The following is a 14,474-nucleotide window of genomic DNA, read 5'->3' as shown; positions in this document are numbered from 1 at the left end:
CAGCTCACCCCAAGGGTCCAGAAGCTCTGAGATGATGCTTGGGGGTGTGGACTACAACTCCCAGAATGCACCTGGCGCAAACTCCTTTTTGACCACTGGGCAGTGGTCAGCTGGTTGATTTCTTCGGGAGTTGGTGCAGGGGACTCTGGTTAGCAAATTTTCACCTGTAGCAAACAGGGAGTCCCTCCTTGAACAAGTTGAAGCCAGGCAAAGTCCTTCTTGTGGTGAAGCCCAAGTGTGCAGCTGGTGAAGTCCTTCTGAATGCAGGTTCCAGGTGCAGGCCAGGGGTCCAGCAGGGCAGTCCTTCTTCTGTAGTTCCTCCCAGTAGGGATCTGGTAGGAAACTGAGGTGTGGGTGCAGGTCTGCCAGTTGTATCCTTGCTCCTGGGTGAAAAACAGGGGGGTCCTGGTTCTCTAATCAGGGGCAGGGTCCTTCCCCCTGTGAGGACCACTTCCTGGGAAGTGTGGCAAAAATCAATCCCAGGAGGCAACATTCCTCAAAAATCCATCTTGGCTGAAAGTGATTTTTGGAGGATACATCAGGCTGAGCCCACCCACTGGTGTGGCTAAAATTCATAAACACACCCCTCTCCTGCCCTCTCCTAATCTAATCAAGGGGGCACCTAGTTGTCTGGGGCTGCAGGATGTGGGGGTGTTGCTGGGGTGCTCCAAATGTCCTTCTCTGCCTTTGAAGACCAGTTTGGCAGCCCTCCCCCTTCCTGCATCACCATCTGGTGAGGGGGGATCCCCTCCCACAGGCACATCTCTTTTTGTGAAACCAGGCCACTTCACACCTCATCAAGGCAGCCTGGCTAGGCTGCCAGAGGCTGGCCAATCAGAGCACAGCAGCAAAAACAATGCAGGGCTGAAATTGGCAACTTTTCAGGTAAAGTTTAAAACTCTTGACCTGAGCAAGTTATATTAAATCCCACAACTGGAAGTTGTGGGATTTATTATAACAATTAATTTGTTACCAAACTCTTGGTATCCATTACTTAAGAGGACTCAAACAATTAAAATAAAGTCTCCCCATTCTAGCCTATGAAGGCCATTCACTTCAATGAGGGAAAAACAAATTTGGCTGTTTTTACCTCACCAGGGCTTATAAAACTACTTTTATAAGGTCCCTGCTTATAGTTACATGGCACCCAGCCCTAGGGGCACATTGGGCACACCTTAGGGGTGACATATATGTAAAAATAAGGCAGTTTAACACTTTGGAACTACTTTTAATTCCAAAGTCGAATTTGCATATAACTTTAATTTGAAAGCAGACAGCAAGGCAGGCCTGCCTTTAAAATAACACTGGGCACCTCAGCAGTGCACCTATGGGTGCACTACCTATGCTGTGGTCCCTAAACCTACATGCACTAGCATATACTAGGGACTTATAGGCAGGTGAACTTAGCCAATTATAATTAGCCTAATTTGCATATTGATTTTACACAGAACACAGGCCCTGGGACTGGTTAGCAGTACCCAGGGCACCATCAGATCCAGGAAAACACCAGCAAAAAGTGGAAAATGGGGGCAAAAAGTTAGGGGGGCTCTGCAATCAGTCCTGTTTTCTCACAGTGAGGGTGTCAGTTCAATTGGTAGGTGTGATACTGATGTGGTGTTGCTGTTGTGTGACACAATTTTATGTACACTTCACTGTCCCTGTGTGGTTTTTGTGAAGTATGGCAGTACAGTGTCAATGACCTGCCCACAAGGGGTGTCTTGGGTCTGGGATTGGGTCATAAGTTATGTACTACTCTGACCCGGGACACACAAATTTATACTTGGTCCACGGTGCACAGCCCCCATACCAGGTCTATGGGAGTGTGTCAATTTGCTGTTGAGTTTGGGGACTTGGGTAGGTGTTTTGTCTAACCACTGGTTGCGTCCATGGCGGTATTGATTTTGGACTCTTTCTAACAGCAGCAGCAGTGGTAGGATGTGAAGGATCGGCTCCATGGCAGCACAAGATGTGTGAAGCTGCCTACAGGTGAGTTCTTGCCTAATATGCCTCCGTTTCTGCCAGCTGAGATGTGGTGGTCGGATTGGCATATTGACATCAACGGAATCCAACACCATAATATGTTCGGAAGAAACACTAGGGGTCCGTCCCTCAACAGCCTCATTAGCCTAGCTTGCGACATCTGCAGTCTGGATTGCCTGGCAGTGCTGGCGGTACCCCAGCCGTCTTTCGGCTATGGATCCGCATGCATCGAAATAAGGTTGTCCAACAACCAACCCGACGGTAGTCTGACTGCTGTCGCTACCATGACAGTCCACAGACAGCTAAACTCACAATGGGGCCCATAGTTCTGAATTAGTACAACACAATAGAAAGGAAATGGACGAAAACAACTCCAAATATTTATACTCGATCCAATAAATTAATTCTTGTGTGCATTTGCCATGCAAATAGCAAACATTTATACGGAACTGTTATTAAAACCTAAGCAAGGGTTCAGGGAATGCACTCAGCATCAAGTATTGATTAGAAAGCCCACTAAATATTCAAAGTTTCATATATAAAAATACAAAATATGGAGAGCTCTGTAATAATTAAAATAATTTGAGAGCTACTAACTCAGTTACGTTACAATACAGACAGATGGGATGTTGACAAGGATAACTTACACCTTTCAGTAAGGTACATTTGTAAGTTTGCTGTCACGCTTTTGGGTATCTTTAATACTTTTGGCTATTCGCTATTTATGTGTGCAAAAATACTTAACAGTGTAGACTTGAATGTTTCCAGGATCTTAAATGTAGTGGAGCTAAATTTGGGGGTGTAAATTATTAGAGACAAAGAGGAGCATTAGTAAGTCCTGCAAGACACATGGCTGACCAGTGATACTGCAACAACCTCCCATAGGAGATGATGAAGGCAAGCACTTGAAATTGAACCATACAGGAAATAATGTTACATTAAATTAACTTTGAGTTTGGAAAGTGATATGCAACATTAATTTATTGTTAAAATCTGAGCATAATTGAACAATAAATATTGTTATGAAAATGTATTTTAATAATCTTTTTAATTTAGAAATAAATGTAACATTTAAAAAAACAATCAAAATAACTTAAATTAATTCTATATATTTCTTAATATATAATACATTAATATAAACAGTTTCATTTAATTGGATTTTTAAATAAATCTTAAAAAAGAATAATGGTGATTATTTTAAAATTATATTTTGACTATGTATTTATTTACCTCAAAAGTAAGTTATTAGTGTGGTTACATTTTAATGTGCTACATTTAAAATAAATATACAATAATAATTTACATTAATATTCAACATAAAAATATTTTTATAAATGTTTAGAAACATTCATGTCTCACATCCTAACAGAAATGCTAATAAAATGCTATTAACAATGCTATCAAAGGTAGATCTCTCCTATGGAAAAGTATAGCCAAATGTAAAGAAATAAATAGATTGGCTTCATCTAGTGCTAGACCTACTCCAGCTCTGAGCTGGAGTACTTTTACTACTTGCTTGGGTCCTTTTTGAATGAAGTAACTTTGTAAGAGCAGTTTGTGAATCGGCATGGGATCACTGTTTTATGATTGGTGAATACTCCTGCCCGTTCCTATTCCTCCCTAACACCCTCCTTATTCCTCCTTAAACCCTCTCTTATTTAGCTGTATGCATTCCCCTCTTTTTCAGCCACTCCTTCTGGGTCGACCCACATTTACTACTAAGATTAATCTTATATGAATACGGATCTCTCTCTACAAAAGATAGTGCACAGTGGTGCAATGTCAGCGAGTAGTATCTTAATCATGTACCAAGATTATCAGTCCTCAAGAGCTAGACAGCTTTAGCCTCTAGGATGAACAATGCTAAATTCTACCTCTCTACACATCTATAATCTTTGGCACCGAATAAGTTTCTTCTGATTTCACTGAGGTAAATATGGTGTGCTCCACATCATGGTTATATTGCAAAATGTTCCGCTGGCAATGTTATTTTCCCCAAGCACAAAAATAACATTTGGGCCTTTAGACCACACAAAGGGGGTCATTACAACCTCGGCGGTCTTTTTACAAGACCGCCGAGGGACCACCGTGCTGAAGACCGCCAGTGGTGGCGGTTTTCCTCTTGGTGTATTATGACTGTTGGCAGCTCTACGTCGTTTTTCCGACGGAGAGCTGCCAACAGCCATAGTGCTGGGCGGCGGTTAAGTGGAGGTTGCTCCACCTTCACCGCCACGCCAACAGAACACCGTCCAGCTAATCACGTCCTGTGATTCGGCGCAGCGGTGTTCTGCTGGCGGTGTGGTGTCGGCGGAGCTGCCCCCATGGCTCCCGTCCCCTCCCGGAGGATCGACGGAACAGGTATGTCGATCATCCATTAGGGGAGGGGGGTGGGGGGGTGTTGTGTGGGTGTATGGGGGTGTGCGTGGGTGTATGTAGAGGGGGGGTGTGAGTGCGTGTATGCTTGCGGGGGTGTTGCGTGTTTTGAGAATGAGTGCGTGTATGTATGTAGGTATGTCTGTATGGATGTGCGCGTGTATGTTTGAATGTGGGTGTGCGTGTCTGACTGTGTGTGTGGATGTTGGCATGTATGTCGGTGTGTGTGCGTGTATGTGTGTTGGTGGTGCCTGCGTGCGTGTCGGGTATGTATGTGTAAGGTAATGTCAGGGGTCGGTGTGGGGAGGGGGATCCTGCCACCTTTGGGGGGTGGCAGGAGTGGTGGGGGTGTAGGGGAGGGAGTCGGGGTGGGGGGTGGGGGAGACCCCTATCAGTGCCAGGGAAAGAATTCCCTGTCACTGACAGTGCTTACCGCCATGGATTTCATGGCGGTTCCTACCGCTGGAAATCCACGGCGGTAAGCCGGGTCAAAATACCGGCAGCGGTATTGTCACAGCCGTCGGGCTGGAGACCCAGGTCTCCAGCCCAGCGGTCGTCTCCGCCCTGGCGGGCGGAACAGAGAAGCGGGGGATGACCATGGCGGAAACCGGCATGGTCATAATCCTCACCGCCGCTTTAACACCGTCCACCAGGGTTGTAATTACCCCCAAAGTCTTTTCTGGAAATAGTGGATTGTTCAGAGATGTGTGAAATTCACTTAATTGCATTTGCATAATTGAAAGAAAAGCAAAATGACACCTAATAACACAAACAGCAAAACATTCAGAGTTACATTTTAGTGCAAAATATGTCCTCACATCAATTTTGGATACGAGGATGCATTTCACTCTAAAAAAGGACAAAACACAAACAACAGCTGCTCACATTCGGGTTGTTCACATTTTCTCTGCTCACATGCTATGATTCTGCTGCAGTCAGGGTGTGATTTCACTATGTAGTGTAATTTCAGGAATTTATTGAAATAAGCTTAATTTGAAATAAACAAAATGATTCCAATTAGTAATTTAAAATTTGCCTGGGCCTATTTATGATTAGGAGCAGTTAATGGAGGAGTGTTAGAAGAATGAATCCCTGCAAGGGGAACTGTAGGCAGCTAACTCCACTTCATCGGAGGCAAGAACTATTTCTTTTATTGCTAATCACCACCACTGGAAATGACCGATTTAAATAATTCACAATCGGAAGAGAGCAATGAGGTAAAAAAAAAAAAAAAGAATGATTAGCAGGACGAACGTGTTGCTGCTTCTGTTGACGAGGAGGAGAGGTCATAGGAATTTAATTGAATACCTGTTTGTAGACATAGAACAGTCTTGTTTGTACAAAAAAGAAAGGGCAAAAAAACTGTGCACAACATGCTGCACTAACAGTGGTAGTAAACGTGAGAGGTCCATAGGTGAGTCCAGATAAGCTCCCTGTACTTGTGATGGAAGGAAGAGAGAGTTCAGGTTCACCCTCAGTGGTTCTGCCATCACATACTGTAGAAGCAGCAAGTTTGGACCTATTGGTGCTTGTTCTTTGCATTACCTATAATGACGGCAGTGAGCCAGACTGCCATAGAGGCGTATGTCTATTTTATACTGCTAAGTGGTGCAGCATAAATACTAGATGTACCACATGGAGAGTGAGAACCAACACAGAAACACACTTCATGCTACTTCACTCTCTATCCGGATCACTAAAATGTTGTGTCAAAAATCTCAAATACAAGTATAGCATTTTGTCATACTATCACCAAAAAAAACACATAACATAACATAATGTAAATTTAATTAATTTAAAGATTAGTAATATTTACTAATATACTTACATTAACACACATGTACATATGTATGTATTATATTAACAAATCAATTGCAGAACATTAAATAAATTGCCAAATTATTACAATATAAAAATATACAACATTGAAAATAAAAAAACCTTTACTTAAAATGTATAACAAAATTATACATATTCATATATGTGTAAAAACGAATAATTAAAAATAATAATAAAAAAATGATGTATTTATATTTAAACAATATTAGAATTTTTTTGAAGTCTATCAATAATAGATATACTTTTACCACTGCACTCTGTGTGACATTAAAGAAAGCGTTGGACATTGGAGGGAGAAGATTCACTATTCCATTCCAGTCTGTGCAACAGTAGGGCTAGTGTTGAAATTCAAAGGGGTTACATTTACTATTACCACTGCAGTCTAAGCAACAGTAGGGAAAGTACTGCACTTCAAGCACATTATATATGTAAATATTCCTATAAGTTTAGAACAAATATAAAAATCTTAATATGAACATTATTGATTTAAAGAGTGTATATAAAAAAAACAAATAAATAACATGATGAATAAACAATTTAATAATTATAAATTAAAAAAAGTTGTTATGCATTTATTACTTAACTTCCCACACTGTACCCCCACATACCTTGCACCCCACAATTAAAATATAACAAAAATAAATAAGTATAACACAATTTAAGTAACTCATAATCAATTAATGAATTAATTAGTTATTAAGAATTATTTGTTGATTAACTAATACTCATTTAACATCCCCCATACAACTACAAACCTAGCAACCAACAACTAAAATATACATACAATAACTCAGTATTACATAATATACATCATTATCAATTTAATAATACAACATAAATAATTATGTAAATTAGTTTTTGGTTAACTAACTTCCACCCTATTTTCCTAAAACACTCAACAGCCCACCCCTACATTATAACTAAAAAGATAAAGTTATAACACAATTTACATAATTAATAATGAATTAAATTATTAAAAATAAATGTATGAATGATTGTTAATTATTATTTAATTCGCTTCCTCTCCTCTACCCCTACAAACCGAGCAAATGGCACCTACAATGTAACTAAAATAAAGGATAATTACATAATGTACATAATTCATAATCAGTACATTAATTAATAATGAAGTAAACAATAATTGTTAGTTAATCATTACCTAATTAACTTCTTACCTTATACCCACTCAAACATAGCAACTCACACCTAAAATGTAAATAATTAAATCATTACTACATAACGTGCATAGATAATATCAATCACATACTTCTTTTCAAATGAATCAATTAATAATTAATTATTACTTAATTAACTTTCCACTCATTTCCCTACAACTCCAACAACCCATTTTAAGATTATAAATTACTAATAACAATTAAATGAAAAAATCTAAATCACTTAAAATTACTATATTTAAGAATATTAACAAGAATGATGCAAAGAATAACATATCAAATTAATTTATAAACTAAAATAATATATAGTTTTTTAAAAACAAAATTATTTACAACTATAATATTAAAAATGATATTGACTACAATACTAGTATTAATAATGTTACTTACCTAAAAAACAATGGGGGGTCATTAGGACCCTGGCAGAAGGCGGAGAACCGGCGGTAAGACTGCCAACAGGCTGGCGGTCTTACTTTGTGGAATTATGACCATGGCGGTTACCGCCATGGTCATCCGCCGGTTCTCCGTTTCGCCCGCCAGAGCGGAGATGACCGCTGGGCTGGAGACCTGGGTATCCAGCTTGGCGGCCATCACTAGACCGCCGGCGGTATTTGGACCCAGCTTACCCCTGTGGATTACCAGCGGTATGAACCTCCATGAAATCCATGGCGGTAAGCACTATCAGTGCCAGGGAATTCCTTCCCTGGCACTGATAGGGGTCTCGCCGACTCCCCACCCCGACTTCCTCCCCAACCCCCACACCACCCCTGCCACCCCCCAAAGGTGGCAGGGCCCCCCTCCCCACCCCGACCCCCTACATCACATTACCCATACCCACACAACACGCACGCAGGCACCACCTACACACTTACACGCACACACGCCAACACACATGCCTACATCCACACACACAGTCAGACATGCACACCCACATTCAAACATATACGCACACATCCATACAGACATACCCACAGACATACACTCACTCATTCCCATACACACAACACCCCCACAAGCATACACGCACTCACACACCCCCTCTACATACACACACACACACCCCCCCATGCACGCACACAACACACAACACCCCCCACCCCCCTCCCCTCACGGACGATCGACTTACCTGGTTCGACGATCCTCCGGGAGGGGACGGGAGCCGTGGGGGCAGCTCCGCCAACACCACACCGCCAACAGAACACCACCACGGCAAATCACAGGACGTGATTCGCTGGGCGGTGTTCTGTTGGCGTGGCGGTGGAAGTGGAGCAACCTCCACTTCCCCACCTCCCGCCAGTATGGCTGTTGACGGCCCTCCGTCCGTAAAAGGACGGAGAGCTGCCAATGGTCAGAATAGGCCAAGCGGCAAACCGCCACCACTGGCGGTCTTCCGCACGGCGGTCCCTTGGCGGTCTTTGAAAAAGACCGCTGAGGTCAAAATGACCCCCAATATGTTTATCAAAAATATTTCTGTATCACAATATTTCTTTCTGATAGTTCTGTGTTCCCATATTAAAAATTAGAGGCTGATTTAAGAGCCCCTAGAGGCTCCTTGTGGTACCTTAGCATCATTTGTTTTACCCTAATGTGGGCCAACGAGGCAAAAATTGCTGCGCCAGATCTATAAAGTGACTCAATGTATGTATTGTGCCACTTTGCAACCCTTTGCAACTTTGCAACCTTTTGTGCTACATTAGGCCTGCACCAGGCATAATGTATGCAAAGGGGGCATTCCCCTACTAGGGGAGCCGAAAAACATGGCCATTTGTTTGCCATTTTTGTTGCCTGCTCAGAGCAGACATTAAAAGGAGGCACGCCATTGTTTTCAATTGAGCCTCAATGGGCTTTGCAGGACTAGCGTCAACATTTTTGATGCTAGTCCTGCAAAGCTCCAAACTAGCATCAAACATTTTGACGGTAGTTCCCCTAAATACTGCCATGCTGCACCGTATCACACATGGTGGCGTAGGGGGCACTAAGGAATGTAAGGAAATTGGTGCTACACTGGATGTAACACCACTTTCCTTAAATCAGGCCATTGATATTTTGTGCAAACACCCTCCATCCATCTGCACACCATACACACAGCTGCCAACAATTTCCTTGCCATGAGTACAGCAGTAGATTTACAAAATCTTGGAGCTACCTCAGAGTAACTTGTTAAGAGGTTTGAACAGAAGAAACACAGTCACCAAGGAAACTGATCATCAGAAAATAAAGGCACACCTTTTCAAACAACACAAAAGTATATCTTCAATTTCACACCCACTAGTCCCAAAAGTCTTTCCTCCTCCAGTTTCATCTTGAAATGTTTAAACACCACCTGCCTGGTCCTACCTACTACAAGATCCCAACAAATCAGTGATTTTATGTCTAGACCCGGAGGCTAATATTTTGCAGCAAATCCCTTTATTGTAACCACTCTGCAGCCTTAGAAAGCAAACAATTTAGGGGCATATTTATACTCTGTTTGCGCTGATTTGCATAATTTGTTTGGAAACTTAACCCTATATTTATATTTTGACACTAAACCCGTCTAGCGTCAAAATATTGGAGTTATCGTCATTTTTTGGATACGTGAATCCACCTTGTGTCAATGAGCTGCACAGTAGGCATTCCAGTCCAAAAAATGACTCAAAGCCCCTAGCGCCTTATTTATACTCCTGTGCAAAAAAGGTGCACGGGTTGGAGGCGGGCCTAAATAATGGCGCAAAGCCTGCTTAATTCCATTATTTAGTGCCTGGGACAGAGCAGGCATTAGGGGACCTGTAGAACCATTTCCATGGTTAAACACCATGGAAAGGGCCCACAGGTGCCCACCCCAAGCCCCACCCACACCAGAGGGACACCAAAGGATGGGGACCCCATCCCATGTAAGTAAGGTAAGTATTTTATTTTAATTATTTAAGTGCCATTGGGGGCCATGACATGGGCCTGCCTGCATGGCAGTGGGTGCAATGGCAATGCCCAGGGGACACTGGTCCCCTGTGCTGGCCATTGGTGTGGTGGGCATGACTCCTGTCTTTTATGACAGGAGTCATGTGGTATGGATGGTTTTGCGTCAGGACATGATGCTAGGCTGGTTAACAGCATTATTTTGTCTCTAACCATCCTAGCATAATTTTTTAAGGCAAAACCCCGTTCCCCTGTACCGCCACCCCAACACAGCTAACGTAATTTTTCCTGACGGTAGCCCACCCTTAGCACCGGCTTGTGGTAGTCCATTTATTTGGCACCCGCCTGGCGATTTGGAATGACACAAGCCGGTACTATACTTTTTGCCGCAAAACTGTTTGCTTGGTTTTGCAGCAAAAAGTATAAATATGGGCCTTAGAACTTTAGAACATTTCAAAGATAATAAACCCCTCCCCAACAACCAGTCCCTTTCCTTCTTTTATTGCTGCTGATCATCAGATGAGTTCATTTATCTTAACTTGAATGAGTTGTTCCCCTGAGTATGACTATCTTATGCTTATTATTTAGCTATGTGTGTTTAGGGTAGTGTGTACATGTTTGATTCTGAAGAACTAAGAGACTGATTTAGAACTCAGAGGATGGGTTATTCCATCACACCTGTGATGGGCATCCATTCCTCTGACATCTAAATACCGTGGAATATGCTTTTGCGTAGGTTCTCATTATCCTAATGAGACTACTGGATTCGGGCAGCAGAATCACTTCTACTGCGGGGAACTGAGGTGGTCATTACAACCCTGGCGGACGGTGTTAAAGCTGCGGAAATACTGCAAACAGGCCGGCGGACAAAAAAAGGGAATTATGACCCTGGCGGAAACTGCCAACAAAGACAGCCACTTTAACACACCACCCGCCACGGCAGTACAGACAAGCAGCGCGACGGTTACCGCCAACAGACAGGCGGGAGACAATGTACCGCCCACAGTATTACAACCCGCCAATCCGCCACCTTTTCCGGGGCGGATTCACCATGGATAAAAACACGGCGGAAACAGCTTTTGCTATGGGAAAACGCTCACCTGAACACATCCCACGAGGAAGGAGGCCACCATGGAGCCGGAATTACAAATACTCCCTGTCCTTGTCTTTCTGCTCCTCTACGACCAACAGCTACGTAGGCACCGAAGACACCGGTGAGTACTGCACCTACGACACGGGGGAGCGGGGTGGCAAAAGTTAGGGGGACACCCACCAAACACCCCCATCCCCACCCTCACATATTACAACATACACACCAATGCATTCACAAAAAATCACAGTAACAACCCACAATCCCCCCGGAAGAATGAATAGACAATGCGAAATTCAGTCAAACATTATAATGTGCCAATATACATGTCATACAAAAATATACAGATATATATTTCAAAATCACTCATAATTATATATACAATACGAGAAGTAGTGCAGATATGTACACAACAATGTCCGTGCACCAACAGTCCAAAAATGCATGGGCGAGGCCCACAAACGATACCTGACCACTATCGGAGAGAACACTGCCGGGGCATCAGATCGAAATACTACAGGCACCTCAGGGGGAAGGGAAGGGGGGCACCTCAGCCAGATGAATGCGAAGCCAGATCCACAACGGGGCTCCATGCCCATTGATATATCCTGGGGAGTGCAAAGCCACAGTCTCACAAGTTTCTACATTGGGTGGGTTGCCCACTGTACCATCCTGGGGAGTGCAAAGTCACAGTCTCACAAGTCTCTACAGTGGGTGGGTTGCCCACTGTGCCATCCTGGGGAGTGCAAAGCCACAGTCTCACAAGTCTCTACAGTGGGTGTGTTGCCCACTGTGCCATCCTGGGGAGTGCAAAGCCACAGTCTCACAAGTCTCTACAGTGGGTGGTTTGCCCACTGTGCCATCCTGGGGAGTGCAAAGCCACAGTCTCTCAAGTAGATGCAGTTCTCTACTGGTACTGTGTGGGACTGGTGCCCAGACTGGATGAGTCTCCCCGTGAAAGTTCATGTCCTGTCACTGTCCCAGCTGCACATGGGATAAGGATGACTGATGTGGCGGCCTTTTCATTCCTACACGGTGCTTGCCCTGTTCAGCGGTCTTCACCATGGCGGTCTTTGCCCTGTTCAGCGGTCTTCACCATGGCGGTCTTTGCCCTTTTCACCGTGCTTTGCCATGGCGGTCTTTGCCCTGTTCAGCGGTGCTTTGCCATGGCGGTCTTTGCCCTGTTCAGCGGTCTTCACCATGGCGGTCTTTGCCCTGTTCACCGGTGCTTTGCCATGGCTGTTTTTGCCCTGTTCAGCGGTGCTTTGCCATGGCGGTCTTTGCCCTGTTCACCACCGGAGCTTTGCCATGGCAGTTCAGGACTGTTCAGCGGTCTTCACCATGGCGGTCTTTGCCCTGTTCAGCAGTGCTTTGCCATGCCGGTCTTTGCCCTGTTCACCGGTGCTTTGCCATGGCGGTCTTTGCCCTGTTCAGCGGTGCTTTGCCATGGCGGTCTTTGCCCTGTTCACCAGTGCTTTGCCATGGCAGTCTTTGCCCTGTTCAGCGGTGCTTTGCCATGGCGGTCTTTGCCCTGTTTAGCGGTGCTTTGCCATGGCGGTCTTTGCCCTGTTCAGCGGTGCTTTGCCATGGCGGTTCTGATACGGACATTGGTGTGTGGCATGAGGATCTCTACACTGGGCATTGGTGTGTGGCATGACGTTCTCTACACTGGGCATTGGTGTGTGGCATGACGTTCTCTACACTGGGCATTGGTGTGTGGCATGACGTTCCATCATTGCCCAGCGGGGCTGTGGCAGCCGGGGCCCTCCTGGGCTGTGACTCTGGCGGTGGTCTCTGGACCAGTGACGATACTTGGGCCCTCCTGGGCTGTGACTCCGGCGGTGGTCTCCTGACCAGTGACGATACTTGTGCCCTCCTGGGCTGTGACCCCGGTGGTGGTCTCCTGACCAGTGATGATACTTGTGCCATCCTGGGCTGTGACTCCGGCGGTGGTCTCCTGACCAGTGACGATACTTGGGCCCTCCTGGGCTGTGACTCCGGCGGTGGTCTCCTGACCAGTGATGATACTTGGGCTCTCCTGGGCTGAGACTCCACCGGTGGTCTTCTGACCAGTGACGATACTTGTGCCCTCCTGGGCTGTGACTCTGGCGGTGGTCTCTGGACCAGTGACGATACTTGGGCCCTCCTGGGCTGTGACTCTGGCGGTGGTCTCCTGACCAGTGACGATACTTGGGCCCTCCTGGGCTGTGACTCTGGCGGTGGTCTCTGGACCAGTGACGATACTTGGGCCCTCCTGGGCTGTGACTCCGGCGGTGGTCTCCTGACCAGTGACGATACTTGGGCCCTCCTGGGCTGCGACTCCGGCGGTGGTCTCCTGACCAGTGACAACAGTGCTGGCGGTTGCGTCTGGACCGCCGGAAATGATGGCGCACTTCTCCGCCGTGACACTCACAAGAGGCTGGGCAGACTTCCTCTGGACCTTCACCACCTTTGTTGGAGTCACAGCTGACTCACCAATCCCCTTCGAACCCATGTCAGTTGTTGTCCCACCAGGAGTCTTAACATGGTCCCGTCGTCCACTCTCCAATTTTAGAGCCTTTACAGGGGGTGGGCTGCCAGTGCCTTGGCTCCGGGTCCTATTGCCTGCCCTAGTGGCCGGTGCACTCCACAAGCCTTGAACACGCACCACTGGTATTGGAGGCTTTTTGGCTGAGGCGCTACGACAGGACTGATGAATTGGAGGGGGGGTGGGGGCAAAAAGTCAATTTTACAGAGGGACAGTTTCTGACAAACACTGGGATGGGTAGCTGGAGGGGGTCTGGGAGTGGAGGAAGAGGAGGTGGTTGTCTGAGGTGTCACTTTAGCTGCTTTGGGTGCAGGTGCAGGTACTGGAGGCTGTCGTGAGGTGGATGGATGTTGAGTGAGTGATTGCCGACTTTTGTGTACTTTGGGAGGGGGCGTCACAGACACACTGGGAGAGGACACAGGGGACGTGTAAATGGCAGTGGAGGTGGTGAATGCAGGTGAGCGGCATGGGGTGCTGGGTCTCCTTGTGCGACTCATGGTGCCTGTAGATGTGGTGCATGCAGGTGTGTGTGTAGACGAGACTGGGAGGGAGGAGGGAGAAGAGGAGGAGGGGGACATAGTGGAGACAGTGGATG

This window comes from Pleurodeles waltl, chromosome 12, assembly GCF_031143425.1.
Source record: "Pleurodeles waltl isolate 20211129_DDA chromosome 12, aPleWal1.hap1.20221129, whole genome shotgun sequence".
NCBI classification, from domain to species: domain Eukaryota; kingdom Metazoa; phylum Chordata; class Amphibia; order Caudata; family Salamandridae; genus Pleurodeles; species Pleurodeles waltl.
The sequence above is the reverse complement of the archived record's forward strand: the minus strand, read 5'-3'. Positions refer to the sequence as shown.